General features: G+C 34.2%; 1 pseudogene; it reads right to left on the bottom strand.

Moving 5' to 3' along the window:
- Nucleotides 1–16,950: 16,950 nt before the first annotated feature.
- On the bottom strand, nucleotides 16,951–18,194 carry LOC100924932 (annotated as a pseudogene).
- Nucleotides 18,195–24,646: the final 6,452 nt, after the last annotated feature.

The raw sequence follows: 24,646 nt of genomic DNA, 5'->3' as shown, positions 1-24,646 counted from the left end.
AACACATAAATAATATAAAATAAAACACCCGTTAAGAACATCAGTACCTTCCAAATAGGCATGCACAGATATCATATTGAGATTGATTTCTTTTGTTAGAAAATACACATGTATTTGTATTTTCCCATCTATATACATATATCCATGAATGCATACCTATATATGTGCACATTCTTTGGAACTGAGACAAAATGATTTGGCAATAGAATTAAGTAAAGATTTTAGATAAAGCACATTTCATCTTAAGATAATTTCTTTTTTTCATGTATTAGCTAATTTTAAGGAAACAAAATATGTCAGGGTACAAAATAAATGTGACCTATGAAACATTCATACATAACTCCTTTTTGAAGCAATTCTCATTTATGTATAAGAATATATTTTTATTTCTTGATTAGGAAAGATTTTCTTGTTGAAATATAAGCTAAAGCATTGGCAACTTTGAGTATGCAGTCCTATGTATTTTTATGTTGCTGTTCTCTTCTAGTGATAATGACACCTTCTCACAAGTTATATCTATATCTTTTCAGAAAAGGCAAAATGCTAAGGAAAGCCAGAACTTTTCACTCAGTCCAAATGATGAAATACTTTTGCCAGTTTTTTGAAGCACAGACTTCATATTTTATTCCATGTAACATTTTCAGGTTATGCAGATGATTTTAGGAGCATAGCCACTGAATTGAAACATGGGATAATTTGATAAAAAGAGATACAGTATCAAATGAGAAATTGTTTGGATTAATAATAATTTAATACAGCCAAGACTTTGTATGATATGAAAGCTTTTGTAAACTTTAAAGTGATATAGCAACCCGAGATGCTTTGATCTTCTTAGCTATAAATTTGGAAAGATAACAAAAACATACCAAATTATTTATTTGCACATCTATGTCATTATTTCCAAATATTAGTATAAGAGTATAATTAATAACTTATTCTTGATATAAATATGGTAATACTCTATAAAATTATTAGGTCAATATTAGCTGATTTGAAAATCAATATATTTAATAAAATTAAATATGTACTATTTTTCATTTATTCTGTTATAAATAATCAGAGAAAATAAAGGACATTTGCATATAATTCTTAGCATTCATTGGCCTAAATATATATACTCTTACTTATTTAGATGTGACCAAATATTCATTGTTTCTATGGGATTTCTCCTTTACAGGAACAAAAGGAAGTGATGGATTAATTAACCGGTGATCATCCTTCAGGTTTTGTGAGTCATTTTTAATTTTTCACTTTAGGTCAGACACCTTTAAAATTAGTGAATACTTCCTTTATAATTAGTTTCTATGAATAGAAACTTTCTATTACAGGGCAGTTTTTCTTTGAAATATTGCTTAACATTCATTAAAAAAAATCTCACCATCTTTTCAGAGCCTAAAGCACAAAACTGTAATTCCCTGTAACAAAATTGCTCTCTTAGAGGGCAATTCTGTTCTGCAGCTCTTTCTCCATTATAGAGGGTTAATTATATAAAATGATAAATATTCCTTGATTCTACTCACTGGTTTACTTGTGTTCATATTATTAATTTTTGTTAGGTTATCATCAGCTTTTATATTATGTTTAATCTATGAGATTCATAATTGATACCTTTCCTCTATCTTAATTTCTTTCTAATGAAAGCACCAGAAAAAGCATATATATTAAAAAGAAAACAAAATCTCTTTCCTTTAGAACTTTATTCATATATCTCATTTTTATGATGAGCAGCAAAATTAGCAACATTATTTTATGCTCATGATTTTTTAAGTTGTTCTAATTTTTCTTTGCTTATTCTAATTTTCATTTATGTTTTTTACTCCTTTGTTTAGAATAGTTATTAGACAAATAATGTGTTTCTTCTCAATGCAGCATATATTTTGACATAATCTTATTTCTAAATTTGGAGTCCCAACCCCACAACCAATATTGTAAAAACAACACCATTCTTTCCCCCCCTGTACTTTCCTAATACCTCCTATGAACCAAAATTTACTTTTGATAGGGACTAGACTATAAAATTCCTTCTGTCATGAAAACATAAGTGGGAAAATATATCAATGGAATGTCATCAGCCTATTTACATTCTGCTTCTGCTTTCATTTGTATTGGTTAAGTTACTTAAATATATGTAATTGTGTATTTAATTTAATTTGATGTTTAATAAAGTCCAGTTAATTATTGAAAATGATTAAGGTCTGAAAGCAATGGTACATTCTCTTGTGTAGTTGCCAATTTCAATGAATTTAGTTAATAGCTAGAGAACCCTTTCCCAAGTATTTGGAATTTTTCCAGCTTAGCACTATTATTATTAGTGATTATGGAAAATTATTACATTTATATTTAGACATCTCTATTTGCCTTAATCATTTTCTATATATGTTATACCTGAAAAATGAACTCATGATATATATTAAAATATTTTGTGCTTTCATTTACTTTTGAAAGTTTAGAAAGGGATTATAATCCAGAAATCATATAATAGATTTAGATGCATAAAAATGACATTTAAAATTTAATGCTCATTGAACCTACTTATAAAACATGCAATTCATAGTTTTAAATGTTAACTGACACCTTACTTCTAAACTTACATTAGTAAGGCCAATTGTTAAAAATAACATTCTAAGAGTTTCAGAGCAATTTTTGTCATTTGCATGCAAAATTATTTTAGCATCGTATTTAATAACAATTGTTTTCAATTCTAAGTAATTTGTAGTTATTTCTTACATAGATGCAAAAAATACAAGAATCAAAGTGAAAATATCTAGGCTTGAGTCCTATCCCTGCTATTTATTAGGTGAACTTAACATCTAGCATCCATTTCCTTATTTGTCAGAAGAATTGGATTAGATGATGCTCCCTTCTCTTCACATCTTCTCCTTGAATATGTCGCTCTGATTGATGAATTAGCTCCCAGAAATACCTTTTGAATAAAAGAAGCTATCCATACTAGCTATCCTCAGTCTAAATTCAACTCAGTCCAGAATACTTTGTACTACCTGTAGGCCTGACTCCATGTTAATACCCATTCCTTTTGCTCCAGCTTTCATTCATTAAATGGTAAGTAGCTTTGCTTCATTAAAAAGTAAGTTAAACAAAGGCAGGAGATATATCGTTTTGATTGTATTCCTGGCATTTAGTAAAGTTGCCCAGCATACAAGAAGGGCTTAAAATGTTCACTATTTTTCTATATATCTGTTTCTATATATGTGTGCCTATCTATATATATACATCTATCTATCATATATCTATCTGTTATGGGGAAAGTACAGGACATTTATGAGTAATCATAGAGACTATAAGGAATGGAAAGAATAATAGAACCAGTTTGCCTGGATAATTTCTCTTGGATGCAGTTGCTGAGACTATTTGGGGAAAGTGGAGAAAAGAATGAATCAATGCCAAATTTAAGAGATCCTTTGGTATTATTAGTGTTTGTTGGGAATCAGGGCAGTGGCAAAATTGCTCATTTTGTTTTCTGATATCAGAATTTTCTTTAAATAATCATTATTACTTTCTTCATAAGGTAAAAGAGTTGGAGAATAGTTAGATTGTGACATTTGAAATGACTTTAGAACTTGAGTCTAGGACTCTATAGTTCAAGCAATGTTTTAAGAAGGTGATGGTGCCACCAATTTACAAGATGGATTAATAGCAGAAAAAGATGCACACATGAAGTGAAATTGTGATGACATTGATGAACTCCATGTAGAATTAAGTAGACTTGAATTATCATGGAAGAAATATGACTGGGAAAGATAGAAGGGATATGAGAAGGTTTGTGAGAGAAGACTTGACAAGATTTGGTCATTCCCCATGACCCCGTGAAGATAAATAACAAAAAAAGAAATTCAAACTTGAATATAAAATTTCAATTTAAGATGAATTAGTCAGAATATTGATGCAATTAATGGAAGTTAAGATATTTAGGATTAGAGCTTTATTGCTATCAATCACATGCTATCAGCTATTTCCAATTCCTTTTTGTTTTTTGATAAAAATCTTTTATCATTCTATCTGATCAGATGCTTTGACAAACCTATATTAACACTGTCACCATTAATCCTTCCATCTCTTTTCTCTTTCTAAGCTTACCACCCTTGCACTGGCTACAATGTTCTCCCCCTTTCCTATCTCAAATCCCTGATGGATCAGTTCAATTCTACCCTCTCTGCTAGATATCAATGCCTGATCTGTATTCTGTTGCTTCTAACACTTTGGCAAAACAACGTTAAATTAGATGCCCTTTGCACCCCAATGCTGAACAAACCTAGAGAACACTATGAAGTCATAATAATGGGTACAATGCAATACAATTTTATGCTCTTAATGTCAAAAAGCCCCTCACTGTATTTTGGCATTTTTTTAAACAACCCTTTCATTAATTTGCTGTTCTACACATTACTGTGTGGGTTACTTGAAATAGTCTCTTCTTTTGTCAAACAACTTCTCCCCTTTCACTCTCAAATTTCTTCTTACTGCTCTCATTGTGTGTGTGTGTGTGTGTTAGTGATAATGCTGTTAGAGCAGTGACAGCCTTAGTCTCTTCTTTTTCTCCTTCAGTTTTTCTGCTTACTTCTTGACATATTTGTTAGATTCTCACCCAGACAATTCACAAGGTTTTATTCTGGTGTTTCTTCTCTGTTGCCTCTATGCTATCTTTCTTGTTGATTTCATCAATGTCAATGGATTTAATTATAAACTCTCTGGAAGTGTTTCCCAGATACATATAACGAGTCCTGTCTCTATGGAGTCTAATCCCACATGATCAAATGGTGTTGATCATCTCAAACTGATGTCCTATAATCAATTAAATTGAGCTGTCTAAAATAGAATTATTACCCCAGGACCTTCCTCTCCTTTGCATCTTCTCTCTTATTATATAGAACACTTACATTATCCCAGTCACTTAAGATAGATGTATTGTTGTCCTTCTTGATATTTCATCCTTAATCAGCACAGATATCCATTATGTTGTCATTTCTACCTTTTCAACATGTCTCTTTTGTCACTTTCTCCTTACTAACCTATTCAACAACCTGGTATAGAACCTCATTGACCCCCATATCTGACCTATTGCTATCACCTCCTGGTTGATCTCCTTGCTTCAAATCTTTTTCCTCTCTAGTCCATTTTCTTCCTCATCTACTAAGAAGTTTTTTCTATGAATATTCTGATCATGTCACCTCCCTATTTAACCAAGTTCACCAGGTTTTTATATAAACCTCTCTGATATTTAATGAGTCTCATAATTTGGCCTCTTTCTTTCTAGGGTGTTTATATTTAACCCTATCCACGTCTCCTAAGATTTAGTGATACTGAACTTGTTGTTCTTTGTAAAGTACATTCCATCTTTGTATTATAAGACTTTTCTTTTCTTTTTTTACACATTTTTAATTAAAGTTTTTTTTTTAATTTATAAAGCATTTGCATGGGTAATTTTTTCCAACATTGACCCTTGCAAAACTTTTTGTTTCAAATTTCCCCATTCTTTCCCCCACCCACTCTCCTAGCTGTCAGGGAATCCAATACATCTTAAATATGTTGAAATATATGTTAGATCCAATATATGTATACATATTTATACAGTTATCTTGTTGCAAAAGAAAAATCAGATCAAGAAGGAAGAAAAAAAACTGAGAATATCAAGCAAATAACAACAGAAAGAATGAGAATGCTATGTTGTGCTCTGCACTTAGTTCCCAAAATCCTCTCTCTGGGTGTAGATGACTCTTTATCACTGAATAAGTGGAACTGGTATGAGTCATCTCATTGCTGAAGAGAGCCACATCCATAATAGTTGATCACCATATAATTTTGTTGTTGCCATGCATATATTATCTCCTGGTTCTGCTCATTTGACTTAGCATCAGTTCATGTAAGTCTCTCCTAGCCTCTCTGAAATCATGCTGCTGGTCATTTCTTTCAGAACAATAATATTCCAAAGCATTCATACACCATAATTTATTCATCTATTCTCCAATTGATGGGCATCCACTCAGTTTCCAGTTTCTTGCCACTACAAAGAGGGCTGCCACAAACATTTTTGTACATAACCCTTTCCCTTTTTAAGATCTTGTTGGGATGTAAGCCCAGTAGAAACACTGCTGGATCAAAGGGTATGCCCAGTTTGATAAATTTTTGAGCATAGTTTCAAATTGCTCTCCAGAATAGTTGGATCAATTAACAGTTCCACCAGCAGAGTATCAGTGTACCAGTTTTCCCATATTCATCATTATTTTTCCTGTCATCTTAGCCAATCTGACAGGTGTGTAGTGGTATCTCAGAGTTGTTTTAATTTGCATTTTTCTGATCAATAGTGATTTGGAGCACCTTTTTATGTGGCTACAAATAGTTTCAATTTCTTCATCTGAAAATTGTCTGTTCATTTTTAACCATTTATCAATTGGAGAATGGCTTTTTTTCTTATAAATTTGAGTCAATTCTCTATATATTTTAGAAATAAGGCCTTTATCAGATCCTTTGGATATAAAAAATGTTTTCCAAATTTATTGCTTCCCTTCTAATTTTGTCTGCATTACTTTTGCTTCTATAAAATCTTTTAACTTAATATAATCAAAATTATATATTTTATGATCAATAATGGTCCCTAGTTCTTCTTTAGTCACAATTGCCTTCCTCCTCCACAAATCTGAGAAGTAAACTATCCTATGTTCTTCTAATTTATTTATAATATCATTCTTTATGTCTAGATCATAAACTCATTTTGACCTTATCTTGACATATGAAGTTAGGTGTTACTGGCATACTGGTTTCCTATTTTTCCATCAGTTTTTTGTCAAATAATGAATTCTTATCCCAAAAGCTGAGGGATTTGGGTTTGTCAAAATATTAGATTGTTATATTCATTAGAAATTTTGTTCTGTAAACCTAACCTATTCCATTGATGCATTTCTCTATTTCTCAGCCATTACTGAAGAGTTTTGATGACCACTGCTTTATAATATAGTTTTAGATCTGGTACAGTTAGGCCACATTTATTTATTTCTCTCTTCATTAATTTCTTTGAAATTCTTGCTCTTTGGTTCTTCTATATTAATTTTGTTTTTATATTTTCTAGGTCAGTGAAATAGTTTCTTGGGAGTTTGGTATAGCACTAAATAAATAGATTATTTTAGGGAGTAGTATTATCTTTATTATATTTGCTCAAACTATCCATGAGCACTTGATATTTTTCCAATTGTTTAGATCTTCCATAAAATGAAGGCAGATAGCAAAATGGATTAAAAGTCAGGATGTCACAATATGTTATTTTTTTCAGGAAACACATTTAAAGCAGGGTGATACATACAGAATAAAGGTAAAAGACTGGAGCAGAATTGATTATGCTTCAGGCGAAGTATAAAAAGCAGGGATAGCTATCCTAATCTCTGATCAAGCAAAAGCAAAAATTGATCTAATTAAAAATAGATAAAGAAGGAAACTATATTTTGGTAAAGGGTACTAGAGATATCAATACTAACATATATACACTAAGTGGTATAGAATCTAAATTCCTGAAGGAGAAGTTAAGAGAGCTGCAAGAAGAACTAGATAGCAAAACTATAATAATAGTAGGAGATCTTAACCTTGCACCCTCAGAACTAGATAAATCAAACAACAAAATAAATAAGAAAGAAATTAAAGAGGTAATAAAATACTAGCAAATTTAGTTATGATAGATCTTTGGAAAAAAACTGAATGGACATAGAAAGGAGTTCACTTTCTTCTTGGCAGTTCATGGAACCTATGCAAAAATTGACAATATTTTTTTTTATTTAATAGCCTTTTATTTACAGGATATATGCATGGGTAACTTTACAGCATTAACAATTGCCAAACCTCTTGTTCCAATTTTTCACCTCTTACCCCCCCGCCTCCTCCCCTAGATGGCAGGATGACCAGTAGATGTTAAATATATTAAAATATAAATTAGATACACAATAAGTATACCTGACCAAAATGTTATTTTGCTGTAGAAAAAGAATCAGACTCTGAAATATTGTACAATTAGCGTGTGAAGGAAATAAAAAATGCAGGTGTGCATAAATATAGGGATTGGGAATTCAATGTAATGGTTTTTAGTCATCTCCCAGAGTTCTTTTTCTGGGCATAGCTGGTTCAGTTCATTACTGCTCCATTGGAAATGATTTGGTTGATCTCGTTGCTGAGGATGGCCTTGGTCCATCAGAACTGGTCATCATATAGTATTGTTGTTGAAGTATATAATGATCTCCTGGTCCTGCTCATTTCACTCAGCATCAGTTCGTGTAAGTCTCTCCAGGCCTTTCTGAAATCATCCTGTTGGTCATTTCTTACAGAACAGTAATATTCCATAATATTCATATACCACAATTTATTCAGCCATTCTCCAACTGATGGACATCCATTCAGTTTCCAGTTTTTAGCCACTACAAAAAGGGCTGCCACAAACATTCGTGCACATACAGGTCCCTTTCCCTTCTTTATAATCTCTTTGGGATATAATCCCAGTAGTAACACTGCTGGATCAAAGGGTATGCACAGTTTGATAACTTTTTGAGCATAGTTCCAAACTACTCTCCAAAATGGTTGGATTCGTTCACAACTCCACCAACAATGCATCAATGTCCCAGTTTTCCCGCATCCCCTCCAACAATCATCATTATTTTTTCCTGTCATCTTAGCCAATCTGACAGGTGTGTAGTGGTATCTTAGAGTTGTCTTAATTTGCATTTCTCTGATTAATAATGACTTGGAGCATCTTTTCATATGACTAGAAATAGTTTCAATTTCTTCATCTGAGAATTGTCTGTTCATATCCTTTGACCATTTTTCAATTGGAGAATGGCTTGATTTTTTATAAATTAGAGTTAATTCTCTATATATTTTGGAAATGAGGCCTTTATCAGAACCTTTGACTGTAAAAATATTTTCCCAGTTTATTGCTTCCCTTCTAATCTTGTCTGCATTAGTTTTGTTTGTACAAAAACTTTTCAGTTTGGTATAATCGAAATTTTCTATTTTGTGATCAGTAATGATCTCTAGTTCTGCTTTGGTCATAAAGACCTTCCCCTTCCACAGGTCTGAGAGGTAAACTATCCTATGTTCCTCTAATTTATTAATAATTTCATTCTTTATGCCTAGGTCATGAACCCATTTTGACCTTATCTTGGTGTACGGCGTTAAGTATGGATCAATGCCTAGTTTCTGCCATTAGTTTCCAATTTTCCCAGCAATTTTTATCAAACAGTAAGTTCTTATCCCAAAAGCTGGGATCTTTGGGTTTGTCAAAGACTAGGTTGCTATATTTGTTGACTGTTTTATCCCTTGAACCTAATCTATTCCACTGATCAACTAATCTGTTCCTTAGCCAATACCAAATAGTTTTGGTAACTGCTGCTCTATAATATAATTTTAGATCTGGTACAGCTAAGCCACCTTCATTTGATTTTTTTTTTCATTAATTCCCTTGAAATTCTTGACCTTTTGTTTTTCCATATGAACTTTGTTGTTATTTTTTCTAGGTCATTAAAATAGTTTTTTGGGACTCTGATTGGTATAGCGCTAAATAAATAGATTAGTTTAGGTAATATTGTTATCTTTATTATATTTGCTTGCCCTATCCAAGAGCATTTAATATTTTTCCAATTGGTTAGATCAGACTTCATTTGTGTGAAAAGTGGTCTGTAATTTTGCTCATAAAGTTTCTGATTTTCCCTTGGCAGATAGATTCCTAAATATTTTATATTAACAGTAGTTACTTTAAATGGAATTTCTCTTTGTAACTCTGACTGTTGGATTTTGTTAGTGATATATAAGAATGCTGATGACTTATGTGGTTTTAAAAAATTGACAATATTTTAGGACATAAACACCTCAAAATCAATTGCAGAAAGGCAGTTATAGTAAATGCATTCTTTTTAGATCATGGTATAATAAAAATTACATTCAATAAAAAGCCAGGAGAAAAAAACCAAAAAGTAATTGGAAATTAAATAATCTTAGTCTAAAGAATGAATGGGTAAAACAGCAAATCATAGATACAATTAATAATTTCATCCAGGAGAATGACAATAATGAGACAACATACCAAAATTTGTGGAATGCAGCCAAAGTGGTAATAAGGGAAAATTTTATATTTCTAGAGTCTTACCTGCATAAAATAGAGAAAGAAAAGATCAATGAATTGGGCTTGTAACTAAGAAAGCTAGAAAAAGAGCAAATCAAAACCCCCTAATCAGATACTAAACTTGAAATATTAAAAATAAAAGGAGAGATTAATAAAAGTGAAAGTAAAGAAAAAACTATTGAATTAATAAATAAAACTAAGAGTTGGTTTTATGAAAACACCAACAAAATGGATGAACCTTTAGTTAATTTGATTAGAAAAAGGAAAGAAGAAAATTAAATTGTTAGTCTCAAAAATGAAAAGAGAGAACTACCCACCAATGACAAGAAAACTAGAGCAATTATTAGGAATTACTTTGCAAAACTCTATGTAAATAAATTTAACAACCTAAGTGAAATAGAGGAATAGCTACAAAAATGTAGATTGCCTAGATAAACAGAAAAAGAAAAAAAATACTTAATTAGTCCCATTTTAGAAAAAAAAAATAGAACAAGGTATCAATCAACTCCCTAAGAAAAAATCCCCAGGATCAAATGAATTTATATATATATATGTATGTATATATGTGTGTGTGTTGTGTGTGTATGCATATATGTACATATATATATGTATGTATATATGTGTGTGTGTTGTGTGTGTATGCATATATGTACATATATATGCAGAAAGACTATATATGTATGTATACAAATATAAATTTATATATATAAAACATTTAAAGAAAAATTAACCGCGATATTATATAAACTATTTGAAAAAACAGGAAATGTAAGAATCCTACCAAATTTCTTTTATGACATGGTACTAATACCTAAACCAAGGAGGACAAAAATATAGAAAGAAAATTTTAGTCCAATCTCTATAATGAATATTGATGCAAAAATCTTAAATAAAATATTAGCAAAAAGATTACAGAAAATTATCCCCAGGATAATACATCACGATCAAGTAGGATTCATACCAGGAATAGAGGGATGGTTCAATCTTAGGAAAAACTTTAGCATAATTCACTATATCAATAAACAAATTAATAAAAACCATATGATTATCTCAATGGATGCAGAAAAAGCATTTGATAAAATTCAACACCCATTCCTATTAAAAAGACTAGAGAGTAAAGGAATAAATTGATTTTTCCTTAAATTAGGCAGTAGCATCTATTCAAAAACATCAGTAAGCATGGTCTGTGTTGGGGATAAAATGGAACCACGCCCAAAAAGATCAGGAGTGTCTACTATCACTATTGCTATTCAATATTGTATTAGAAATGCTAGCTTTGGCAATAAGAGACTAAAAAGAGATTAGGTAATGAGAAAATCAAATTATCATTCTTTGCAGATGATATGATGTTATACTTAGAGAACTTTAGAGAATCTAATAACAAGGTATTAGAAAGAATCCACAACTTTAGCAAAGTTGTAGTATACAAAATAAATCCACATAAATTATCAGCATTTTTACACATCAAAAACATAATCCACCAGCAAGAGATACAAAGAGAAATTCCATTTAAAATAACTGTCAATAGGATAAAATATTTGGGAATTGTAGAGGATTGTAACTCTGAAAAGGTGTACTTGAATCAAGGACAGCAGGGTGCTTATAGTTAAGCACCTACTCATTGTGAGATAATGGTTCTCTAAACATATACTTAATTGATATGGTGATATAATTGTTTCACATGCTCAGTGTGTTGTAGTGATGTAATTTTACTGAGTTATTTAAGGGAGTCTCAGACACAAAAGACTCTATCTAACCACAGACACAGAGGAGTTTCTCAGCCACAGACACAGAAGAACTCTGTCAGCCACAGACTCAGACATGACTTGAGACTCCAGATTTTAGACTCCAGACTCTATCTTTGACCAGCCTTATGGTGGCTGTCCTGCCTTGCCTTTTTTACTCTTCCACTAAGACCAAGGACTTGGGCTGATACCGAAGACCTCCAGAGAGCTACTCTTGACACTACAGGAAATCTATCTGCCAATGGAAGCTCTGGAACTTTATGAGCAAAACTACAAAACATTTTCCATGTAAATAAAGTCAGATATAAGCAATTGTAAAAATACCAAGGGCTTTTGGATAGATTGATCAAATTTAATAAAAATGACAATACTACCTAAACCAATCTATTTATTTAATGTTATACCAATCAAATTTCCAAGAAACTCTTTTATTGACCTAGAAAAAAATAACAACAACATTTATCTGGAAGAACAAAAAGTCAAGAATTTCAAGGGGACTAATGAAAACAAAAATCAAATGAAGGTCGCCTAGCTGTAACAGATTTAAAACTGTATTCTAAAGCAGCAGTCATCAAAAATGTTTGGTATTGGCTAAAAAATTATACTAGTTGATCAGTGGATAGGTTAGGTTCACAGGACAAAATAGTCATAACATAAGCAATCTAGTATTTGACAAACCCAAAGACCCTAGCTTTTGGTATAAGAATTCACTATTTGACAAAAACTGCTGGGAAAATTGGAAGCAAGTATGGCAGTTAACTAGGCATTGATGTACATTTAACACTGTATACGGAAATAAGGTTAAAATTTGTTCGAGATCCAGACATAAACAATGAAATTATACATAAATTAGAAGAACATAGGATACTTTCCCTCTCAGACCTGTGGAGGAGGAAGGAATTTGTGACAAAGAAGAGTTAGAGATCACTACTGATCATAAAATAGTAAATTTTGATTATATTAAGTTAAAAAGTTTTTGTACAAACAAAACTGATGCAGACAAGATTAGAAGGGAAGCAATAAACTGGGAAAACATTTTTACACTCAAAGATTCCGATAAAGGCCCCATTTCTAAAATATATAGAGAATTGACCTAAATTTATAAGAAATGAAGCCATTCTCCAATTGATAAATGGTCAAAGGACATGAACAATTTTCAGATGAAGAAATTGGAACTATTTCTAGTCATATGAAAAAGTTCTCCAAATCATTATTGATTAGAGAAATGCAAATTAAGACAACTCTGAGATACTACTACACACCTGTCAGACTGGCTAGAATGACCGGGAAAGATAATGTGAAATGTTTGAGGGGATGTGAGGAAAATGGGATGGTCATACATGGTTGGTGGAATTGTGAATGAATCCAACCATTCTGGAGAGCACTTTGGAACTATTCTTAAAAAGTTATCAAACTTAGCATACCCTTTGATTCAGCAGTGTTACTACTGGGCTTATATCCCAAAGAGATCTTAAAGGATGGAAAGGGACCCAGATGTTCAAAAATGTTTGTGGCAGCCCTTTTTGTAGTGGTTAGAAACTGAAAATTGAATGGATGCCCATCATTTGCAGAATGACTGAATAAATTATGATATATGAATGTATGGAATATTATTGTTCTGTAAGAAATGACCAGCAGGATGATATCAGAAAGGCTTGGAGAGACTTACATGAATTGATTCTAAGTGAAATGACCAGAACCGAGAAATCATTATATATGGCAACAGCAAGATTATACGGTGATTAACTCTAATGGATGTGGCTCTCTTCAACAATGAGATTATTCAAACCAGTTTCAATTGTTCAGTAAAGAAGAGAATCAGCTACACTCAGAGAAAGAACTATGGGAAATGAGTGTGGACCACTACATAGCATTTCTACTCTCTCTGCTATTGTTTGATTGCATTTTTATTTTTATTTTCAATTTTTTTTCTTTCTTTCTAGATCCGATTTTTCTTGTGTAACAAGATAACTGTATCAATATGTTTGCATATATTGGATTTTACACATACTTTTATATATTTAACATGTATGGGAATACCTGCCATCTAGGGAAAGGTTGGGGGGGAAGAAGGGGAAAAGTTGGAACCAAAGGTTTTGCAAGGGTCAATGTTAAAAAATAACCAGTGCATATGTTTAGAAAATAAAAATCTATAATAAAAATGAATAAAAACTATTTTTGATTGTTATAAAATTTCTTTTAAAAAAATAATGGAATTCACCAGTTTCATGAATGCCCATCTTCTTCCCTGAAAGAAAATGCTCAATTTAGCAGGGTAATTTATTCTTGGCTGATTTCCGAGTTCTTTTGCCTTTTGGAATATCAGATTCTAGGCCCCTTGATCCTTTTATATGGAAGACTCTAGGTCCAGAGTAATCCTTGTTGTGCCTCCTCAGTATTTTAATTGTTTCTTTCTGGCTGCTTGTAATATTTTTTTTCTTGGTCCAATAGTTCTGAAATCCACAATATTTTGGGGGGTTTTAATTTTGCGGTCTCTTTTGGGAGGTGTTCAGTGAATTCCTTCAATGGCCATTTTACCTTCTGATTCTATAACATCTGGGTAGTTCTCTTTGATGATTTCCTGAAAGATAGTGTCTTGGCTCTTTTTTCATCATGTATTTCAAGGAATGCAATAATCCTTTCTCTCTCCTAGATCTATTTTCCAAGTCAGTTGTTTTCCCAATTAGGAATTTTACATTTTTTCCTATGTTATCATTTTTTTTTTTTTGGTTTTGCTTGGCTGATTTTTAATGTCTCATTGAGTCATTCATTTCCATTTGTTCAGTTTTGAATTTTTGTGAATTATTTTCTTCATTTACTATTTTTACTTCTTTTGGTACTTGTCCAATTGTACTTTTAAATGAGTTGCTTTGTTGTATGGATTTTTTTTCCCATTTCACAAATTCTGTTCTTTAAGGAGTTATTTTCTTTTTCCATTTCACAAATTTTGTTTTCTAAGGAGTCATTTTCTTTTTCTGTTTCACAAATTCTGTTTTTCTGTGAGTTGCTTACCTTTTCCATTTTATCAAATCTATCTTTAATTGAGTTATATGTCTTTTCCAGACCTTCTTGCAAAGTTTTCATTTCTTTTCCCAATTTTTCTTCTAGCTTTCTTCTAAGATCCTTTCTGAATTCCTTCTAGGAGAGCCTTGTGTGATGAGGACCACATTATATCACCTTTTAGGGGTTCATCTAGAGATAATCTGTCTTTAGCCTCCTCAGGGTTTAGAGTCTATTCTTCTCTTTCACCACAGTAGCTGTCTAGCATCAGAGTCCTCTACATATTTTTACTCAAAAAAAAAAAAAAAAAAAAAAAAAAAAAAGTTAAGTGTAAAGGGAGCAGAATGTTGAACAGGGCACAGGGATACTATTTGAGAACTGAGAGTAGAGGTGGAGCCAAGAGTTATAAGATAGAGCTATCCCTAGGAGGTGACACTCACCACTGCAAGTGCCATGCCTCCCTCCTTAATCTCAGGAAGCCTTGCATGCCTCCCTCCTTCTCCATGGACCAATCCTTAGATGACCTAACCCCTCTGGCTCCTAGAGGACCTCCTTAGTAACAGGGGATATAAGCTAAACTTTGCTAAAAAATAAACTCTCTGACATCACCTCTACCTCCTGGTTGTTCTGTCTCTGTGATCCAGATTGGAGCCTGAAGGCAGATGAGTTGGCTTAGTCCCAGTCACCAATCAGTGGTCATATAGATCAGACTGTGAGCCAGGATAGTTTAGGTCTGCTGTTAAGGATGGGAAGGTTTTTCAAGTGGTTGCATCTTGTTGGGTCAGTGCTGATTCACTCCCTGTGCTGGGTGGACATGGCCATGTTCTGTGAAATTCTGGTGTTTTGGGGTTCACTATTGATCTTTTTTGTTTGTGTTGGATGTTGTGTTGGATGTTTCATAAATTCTCTGCTGATCTACTGGATAGCAGCTAGGGCAGAGTGGCTAACACTGCTATAGATTCCAGTAGATTCCTCTATGTAGATTCTCCACCACACAGAGTCCACACCACCCTGGGAATCTGCACAACCCCAGACTTTGCACTGTCTGTGCTGGTGTTTGTTCTCAGCTGTTTGTTAGGCTGCCTCCCTGCTGTTTCTGTTTGAAACAGACCTTTTCTGGTTTGTTTCCTCCCTGTAGATTCTCTGCCACACGTAGACTGCACCTCCGTGAGACTTTGTGCTGTCTTCCCTGGCATTTGTGCTCAGCCTTGTCCTTGGCTGCCTCCCTTTTGTTTCCAATTGAAACAAATCTTTTATGGAAACCTTTGAAATTATCTTCTGCTAATAATTTGTTGCACTCCCAATATTTGTGGGTTTTGCTAGTCCAAAGCTGATTGAGAGGCTAGATTTGCTAATTATTCTGAGGATTGTAGAGAAGGTCAGAGAGAAACATTTGTGTCATCTCTGCCATCTTGGCCGTGCCCCTGAAAGTCCCCTACTATAAGCCTTTTCACTCATTACTTCTATGCCTATGAAATACTACTGTCCCCCACACATAATTTTACATAGCATAATAGCCATCCCTAGCCTCTTCCCGCGACCCTTGTCTAATGGAGACTATTTTCCACTCAGAAGGGAAGCAAAAGATGGAAAGTAAAAGCTGGCCACTCTACTTTTTTCAGAAGGGGACCAGACTAGAATTATATTTGCTATTTTAGTTTAGGCCATGGGATTTTCAGAATCAAGCTAAAATGAGGGCCTCCATTTCCTAAATTTGATACTTATTTTCATTTTCTATGAATTATCCATTTTACTATGAATTTTCCCCTAGCAAATATCAAAGAAACTTATTTATCCCAGTTGATAGCAAAACATAAATCAGGAAACTGAGGAGAATATGGACCAAGCAATACAGAATGATTGAATTATTCTGCTGAGAGCATAGTTGAACAGGATAGTCTCAGATTTCAACCAAAGCAAAAACTCCCTCAGGTCTTTAATGTAGTAAACTGTTGTTTTACAACAAATACAATGTTTTTTTTTTGTTTGTTTCTTTGCACTTAGATCTTCAATAAACAAGGCTGGTAATGGCACATCTTTTTAATTCATTGTTGTTTCGTATTTAATAAAGGTGAATCCCTTTACTATAGAAATTCAATTTATTGGTGAATATGGATACATCTGAGTTACATCTTTTAAAAATAGAATAAAAATTATCATAGGTTTTATCTCTTTGTTACAATGAGAAGTTTCTTTTGCAGTAGTATACTTTTTTATAATGACAGCTTATACAAATTTCAGGAAAATCAAAAGATACATATGAATACCAAGTTCTCTTCCACCTTCTGCAACTGTCTCAATGATTTTTTTTTTTTTATCATCTGCATGGGTGACCTGAACAGATGGGGAGTGGTGAAACATGAGGGTGATTTTTGATGGTCATTGTTCTCTTCATTTGATCTTGACTGATGTCATTATACATGTTCTACTGTAAAAGTTGTTGTTGCTCCTTGTATCTAAATAACCTAAGTCTTAGCATCTAATGACACTTGTAATATATGATATAAAGATTATAAGGTTGGATTTGTTAAATAGCATTTTCATTACCAACATCACTTTTAGCTTACTTAATTTCTATTATTTTCTTTGTGTCCAGAGTAGCTTCATCTGTCTCCCAAAGTCCACTCTATTCTTACTCTTTCATATCTGCTATTTCTTCTCCATCTTTCTTTTCTTCCTTATCACATAAAACTGAATAGTCTCAAAGTTTTAAACTATTTTGCTGTCCAGGATGATCTCCTTAATTATTTCTGTCACTACTGTAATACCTGTAACATCACATAGTGCTTGATAAATGATTGTGACTGATGAATAATTTATAAAACTTTACTGGCTTCCTACGGGTATGAAGATCAAATGTAAATTCCATTCTTTGGTATTTAAAATCTTTTGCAATCTATATCTAAACTATTTCTCCAAGATTGTGTAGACTTTTATTCACTTCACTCCTATGCCTTAACTCATGCTCAGTTTCTCCTAATCTGTCAGTAAAACTCAGCCTTAAGTTGGTTCCCCAATACACTTTCTTGGTTTCTATATGTGCATTGCTAATTAAAACTAGAGAAAATTATAATCCCATGCTTGCTGGGTTCAATATAAATTTAGGTGACATAATTTAAAATAACCCCTCGATGTATGATAATAATACTTTTACATCCCTAATTGATTCACTCTTTTTCACCACAATTTTATCCCAAAGACTTATTTTCTTAAGCCTTCCATGCCCTGTACACATCAAGCAAACAGCTTTCAAATCTTTATTTTATCTTTTTTGCTGTGCCTTTGTAATGGCATGCTTAAAATGTGTTATTTTCCCCTTCCTTCATATTACCTTGCATTTACTGTATAAATTATAATGATAGTGTTCTGGACTTGCATTTTGATTGTTAAGAGAGCTCCCAATGAGGAATTTCTTTTTAACAATGTGACTATCAACTACTATGCAATTTTAAATCTCACAGAGATGCTTAAATTGGTGAAAAGGTAAGTGATTTGTCTAGGCTATACAACAAAAATGTGTCCTAGGCAACTCATAAACATATATACATGAAATTATTCTTGCTAAGTTGTACTATTTTTGAGATGAGAGGCAGGGAGTGTTTCATATTTGTTTTGGAATCCTAAATAATTTTTTTAATTGTAGTCTTTGTTTTTAATAAACATAGTTTTATGAATCATGTTGGGAGAGAAAAATCAGAGCAAAAGGAAAAAAAAACATGGGAAAGTTTAAAAAAAACAGAAAAAAAGTGAAAATAGCACGTGTTGATTTATATTCAGTCTCCTTAGTTCTTTTTCTAGATGCAGATGGTATTTTCTGACCAAAGTCTATTGGGGTTGCTTTGGGTCATTGAACTACAGAGAAAAACCATGCTTTTCATACTTGATCATTACACATTCTTGCTGTTATTGTATACAATGTAGTCTTGGTTCTGCTTATTTTGTTCAGCATCAGGTCATGCAAATCTTTTCTAAAATCAGCTTGTTCATCATTTTTATAGAACAATAATATTCCATTACCTTCATGTACCAGAACTTGTTCAGTCATTCCCCAAATGATTGGCATCCACTCCTTTTCCAATTCTTTCCTACTACAAAAAGTACTGCTACATTTTGCTCATATAGGTCCTTTTCCCTCTTTTACAATTTCCTTGGGATAGGCAGAGCTAAGATGGTGGAGAGGACACATGTGTTTTTCTAAGCTCTTCTCTACCCTCACACTATTTTTTACAAAACTCAGCCTCTGAATTAGTTCTTGACAATCAGGACCCCCAAATATTGGGAGTACAACCCAAAACCAACAGAAGATAATCTCAAAATTCGCCAGAAAAGGTCTGTTTTTTGCTCAAATGGGGCTAGGCCAGGCACAGCCTCAGGCAGATAGGCAGTGAGAATACTTAAAACAGCTCATACTGAGTAGACTGAGAGGAGGAGATGCAGAGTGTTGGCTTCCCTACCTGAAAATCTGTGAAGAGAACTCTACCAAAATGTCAGCAACTCTGCCTTGGTAACAAGCCAGCAGATCAGCAGAGAACCTATAAATACAAAGGGTAAAAACTATAACCCTAAAATGCTAGAGTCTCTGAGGACCTGGCCACATTCACCCAGCATTTGAAGGGACCCAGCACAATCTCAGCACAAAACAACTAATCCCAGCTCAGCTGCTGATCCCAGAGCAGTCTCTGTCTTCCACTGCCACTTTTCTGTCATTTTCTTTTGTCTGTTGAGGAAGCTCAGTAACTCTATATTGCCCCAAAAGCAGACTGCAGCATTTTTGTTGTTGTTGTTGTTAAAATGAGTAAAAAATCAAAGCAGGTGCTAATTATAGATAGCTTCTATACTGAAAGAGAACATATTTCAAACCCTGAGGAGACAAAAACAGGTTGTCTCTAGATGAAAACCTATAGGCGGATATGATCTGGTCCCCATCACATAAGGTTCTAAAAGGCTCTTAAAAAGAAAGATAGAAGAAAAATGGAGAAAGGAAAGGGAAGCATTGCAAGAGTATCTGGTTAAACCATGTAACTCATTAAAAGATGGAGTGAGAAAAGAAAACAACTACCTCAAGAACAGAATCTGTAAATTAGAAAAACGAAAATAACTCCTTAAAAAATAAAATTAGAGAAATAGAAAAAAAATCCATAGAATGAAACAAATCATTTGAAAACTCAATTGGACAAATAGAAAAAAGAAATATAAAAGTAAATGAAGAAAATAATTCATTAAAAATCAGAATTGAACAAATGGAAATGAATGACTCAACGAGATATCAGTCAAGCAAAACCAAAAAAAAATTAAAAATAGAAAAAAAATGTTAAATACCTACTTGGGAAAACAACAAATCTGGAAAATAGATCTAGGAAAGATAATCTATAGATTATAGGACTCCCTGAAAATCATATTTTAAAAAAAAAGAGGTTAAACACTATTTTTCAGGAAATAATCAAAGAGAACTGACCAGATGTTATAGAATCAGAAGGTAAACTAGACATTGAAAGAATTTATTGATCACCTACTGAAAGAGATCGCAAAATTACAACTCCAAGATACATTGTGGCTAAATTCCAGAATTATCAGATCAAGTAAAAATGCTATAAGCAGACAGGAAAAAAATCCCAATACTGAGGAGCCACAATAAGGATTACTCAGGATCTATCAGTGTCCACATTAAAGGATTGAAGGGCCTAGAATCTGATATTCTGAAAGACAAAGGAACTTGTTATGCAGCCAAGAATAATGTAACCAGTCAAACTAAGCATTTTCTTCCAGGGAAAAAAGATGGACATTCAAATAAACAGGTGAATTCCATTCATTTCTGCTGAAAAAACCAAAAAAAAAAAAAAAAAAAAACGAGCTAAACAAAAGGTTTGACCTCCAAATATAGGACTCAAGAGAAGCATAAAAAGGAAAAAAAAAAACAACCTCTTGAGAACTATTTCTGTTAGGCATATATGTAAATAGTACATGTATAACTTGATTTTACTGTTATAATATAAAAAAGGATCTAAGATAGAAAGGAAATTGTACTAGAAAAAGGGAAAAGTGGAGGTACTGCTGATTTAAAAATACTGGATCTTCACATTTGGCCCCAACACCATGGGCATACCTTTCAGTCCTCAAGGACAGGTAATAGTAGAGAGGAGAAACAGAGATATTAAGACGCTCCTCCAAAAACAAAAGAAAGGGGGAGCCACAGGTAACCCTAGAGAACTTCTAAATCTAGCCCTTTATATTATTAACTTCTTGATTTTTGACAAAGATGCACTGGCTCCGGCAGACAGGTTTTATAACCCACCGGAAGGTCAGTGTCCAGTTCGAACAGCTCCACTATCTTTAGATAATCACCAGGTGATGTGGAGAGACCCAGAAAGTGGTGAGTGGAGGCAGAGAGAGACATGAAGAGGCAAAGGAAACTTATTATATCTAAGGGAAAAGGGGGAGGGGGATAACATAGTGTGAAGTTTACTCTCATCAAAACTGTCTCAAAGAGAAACTATAAGACATACTTGGTTTACAGAAAAACTACTCCCACCTTATTGAAAAGAAGGAGAGGAAAAGCAAAAAGGGAAGGGGTAGGCTAAATAGAAGGGAATACAGTAATTGTAAGGAAAAGGGTTTAAGAAAAGGGGAGGAACTCTAAGGGGAGAAGGAGGAATCTTAAAGAGAGAGAGCTGCATGAAGCAATTGGTGCTCATAAATTTAATACTGGGGAGGGGGGTAAGGGGAAAAGGAAAAAGAAAAGCATAATCTGGGGTTAACAAGGCCAGGAAATACATATTTAGAAATTTTAACTATACATGTGCATGGTATAAACACCCACATAAAGCAGAGGCGGATACAGACTGGGTTAAAAGCCTAGAATCCTACAATATGTTGTTTACAGGAAATACACTTGAAGCAGGGTGACAAATACAGAATAAAGGTAAAAGACTGGAGCAGAATCTGCAATGCTTCAGGTTAAGTAAAAAAAAAAAAAAGTGTAGCCATTTTGATCTCAGATCAAACAAAAGCAAAAATTGATCTAATTAAAGGAGATAAGGAAGGGCTCTATGTTTTGATAAAGGATAGCATAGATAATGAAGCAATATCAATACTAAACATATCTGCACCAAGTGTTATTGTAATGGGCTGAGGTTTGAGTTGATGCACTGGGGTCCCAAGTATGTGAGGCTAAATAGTAATTGGGCTATACTCTATTAATATACATGATTGGATAAAGAATAGTACCTGCCCACTCTCAGTGCAAGTCCTGATGTGTTGTACAGGAAATGACGATTTTGGTGGGTGGAGGCAGAGAGAGACAGGAAGAGAAGCTGGGAGAGATTGGGCCTGGGTTCCATACTCCTGGCTGCTGGTCGTGTGGCTGCTGGTCTAGCTAGCTTCTTGACTCAGCTATACACATTGCTATCGCCGATTCTCTTCCACCTCCGATCCTTCTTCACTGAGAATAAAGACTGACAATTTTCCCCTAACATGAATTCCTGACTCCTGCTGATTTAAAAATATGGGATCTTCACATTTGGCCCCAACACCATGGGGATACCTTTCAGTCCTCAAGGACAGGCAATAGTAGAGAGGAGAAACAGAGATATTAAGACGCTCCTCCAAAAACAAAAGAAAGGGGGAGCCACAGGTAACCCTAGAGAACTTCTAAATCTAGCCCTTTATATTATTAACTTCTTGATTTTTGACAAAGATGCACTGGCTCCGGCAGACAGGTTTTATAACCCACCGGAAGGTCAGTGTCCAGTTCGAACAGCTCCACTATCTTTAGATAATCACCAGGTGATGTGGAGAGACCCAGAAAGTGGTGAATGGAAAGGACCAGATAGGCTAACTGCTTTGGGGAGAGGGTTTGCTTTTATCTCTGCAGGTGGAGAAGGAATCAGATGGGTGCCAACAAGCCATATTCGCCTTGTCCATCGCAGAGAGATGGAGCAGACCCTTGAAACAAAGGAGACAACCCAAGAAATATCGGGTGGTTGTGTTGCTGATTGTGCTCACCATTGAAAGAGCGTGGCAAGTTATGGCGTTTGACTCATGGACATCAAAAATTGTTGGACTTCAAAACCCTCAGGAATCATTGGATTCTCTGAGACATGGGACTTGAAAACCCTCAGGAATCATTGGATTCTCTGAGATATGGGACTTGAAAACTCTCAGGAATCATTGGATTCTCTGAGAAATGATAAGACTGTTACAGGACTTCAAAATCTCCTGGAATCATTGGATTCCCTAACACATAAAAAGACTTTTGCAGGACTTCAAAAACTGAGGGATCATTGGATTCCCTGACATGTGAAGCAATGGACAATAGATTGGTTTTGGACTATCTCTTGGCTGCTGAAGAAGGTGTATGTGTGACTGTTGTTTACATACCCTCCTTGTAGGACTTCTGGTGATCTTTTCCAACACCATGTTGATTTATATTGTTTGCTATTCTGCTACTTGCATGTACAATTCATGTTTGTTACACCACATCGAGCCTGCACTGATTGTGGGGAGAGTCATCACTAATAGCCTCTGCGTTATTGCTATGTGCTTGTGTAATACCTCCCATGCTGATGGGTTTGTGCATAATAAGACCCTTCAGCCCAGAAACCTGCTAGCAACCCCCACTTCCCTTTGGTGCTTTTCATCTCCCTTCCTGAGATTTCAGGGAGGGCGTGATCATCTCCTTTTTAGTGCTTTCACCGCCTTTCCTGAGAAGTCAGGGAGGCTGTGATCATCTCCTTTTCGTTGCTTTCACCTCCTTCCCTGAAAAGTTAGGGAGGCTGTGATCACCTCCCCATTGGGGGCTCTGACCTCCCTGAGGAGTCAGGGATGGCATGACCACTTTTATTCTAAGATAAAAGAAAGTGGGAGATGTAATGGGCTGAGGTTTGAGTTGATGCACTGAGGTCCCAAGTACATGAGGCTAAATAGTAATTGGGCTGTACTCTATTAATATACATGATTGGATAAAGAATGGTCCCTGCCCACTCTCCATGCAAGTCCTGATGTGTTGTACAGGAAATGACGATTTTGGTGGGTGGAGGCAGAGAGAGACAGGAAGAGAAGCTGGGAGAGATTGGGCCTGGGTTCCATACTCCTGGCTGCTGGTCGTGTGGCTGCTGGTCTAGCTAGCTTCTTGACTCAGCTACACACATGGCTATCGCCGATTCTCTTCCACATCCGATCCTTCTTCACTGAGAATAAAGACTGACGATTTTCCCCTAACCTGAATTCCTGACTCCTGCTGATTTAAAAATACGGGATCTTCACATGTTATAGCATCTGAATTCCTAATGGAGAAGTTGAGACAGCTATAAGAAGAAATAGACAGCAAAACAATAATAGTGGGAAATATCAACTTTACACACTCAGAACTAGATAACTCAAACCACAAAATAAATAAGAAATAAGGTAAGAAGTAAATACAACACTAGAAAAGTTAGATATGATAGATCTTTGGAGAAAACTAAATGGAGACAGAAAAGAGTACACTTTCTTCTCAGTAGTTCATGGAACCTAAACAAAAACTGACCATATATTAAAACATAGAAACCTCAAATTCAAATGCAGAAAGGCAGATATAGTAAATGAATCCCTTTCAGATCGCAATGCAACAGAGATTACATTCAATACAAAGCCAGGGGGAAAATTACAAAAAAGTAATTGGAAACTAAATAATATTTTCCTAAAAAATGAATGGGTGAAACAGCAAATCATGGCCACAATTAATAATTTCACCCAAGAGAATGACAATAATGAGATAGCATATCAAAATGTGTGGGATGCTGCCAAAGTGGTA

Source organism: Sarcophilus harrisii, chromosome 4 (assembly GCF_902635505.1).
Source record: "Sarcophilus harrisii chromosome 4, mSarHar1.11, whole genome shotgun sequence".
Lineage (NCBI taxonomy): Eukaryota > Metazoa > Chordata > Mammalia > Dasyuromorphia > Dasyuridae > Sarcophilus > Sarcophilus harrisii.
The sequence above is the reverse complement of the archived record's forward strand: the minus strand, read 5'-3'. Positions and strand labels throughout refer to the sequence as shown.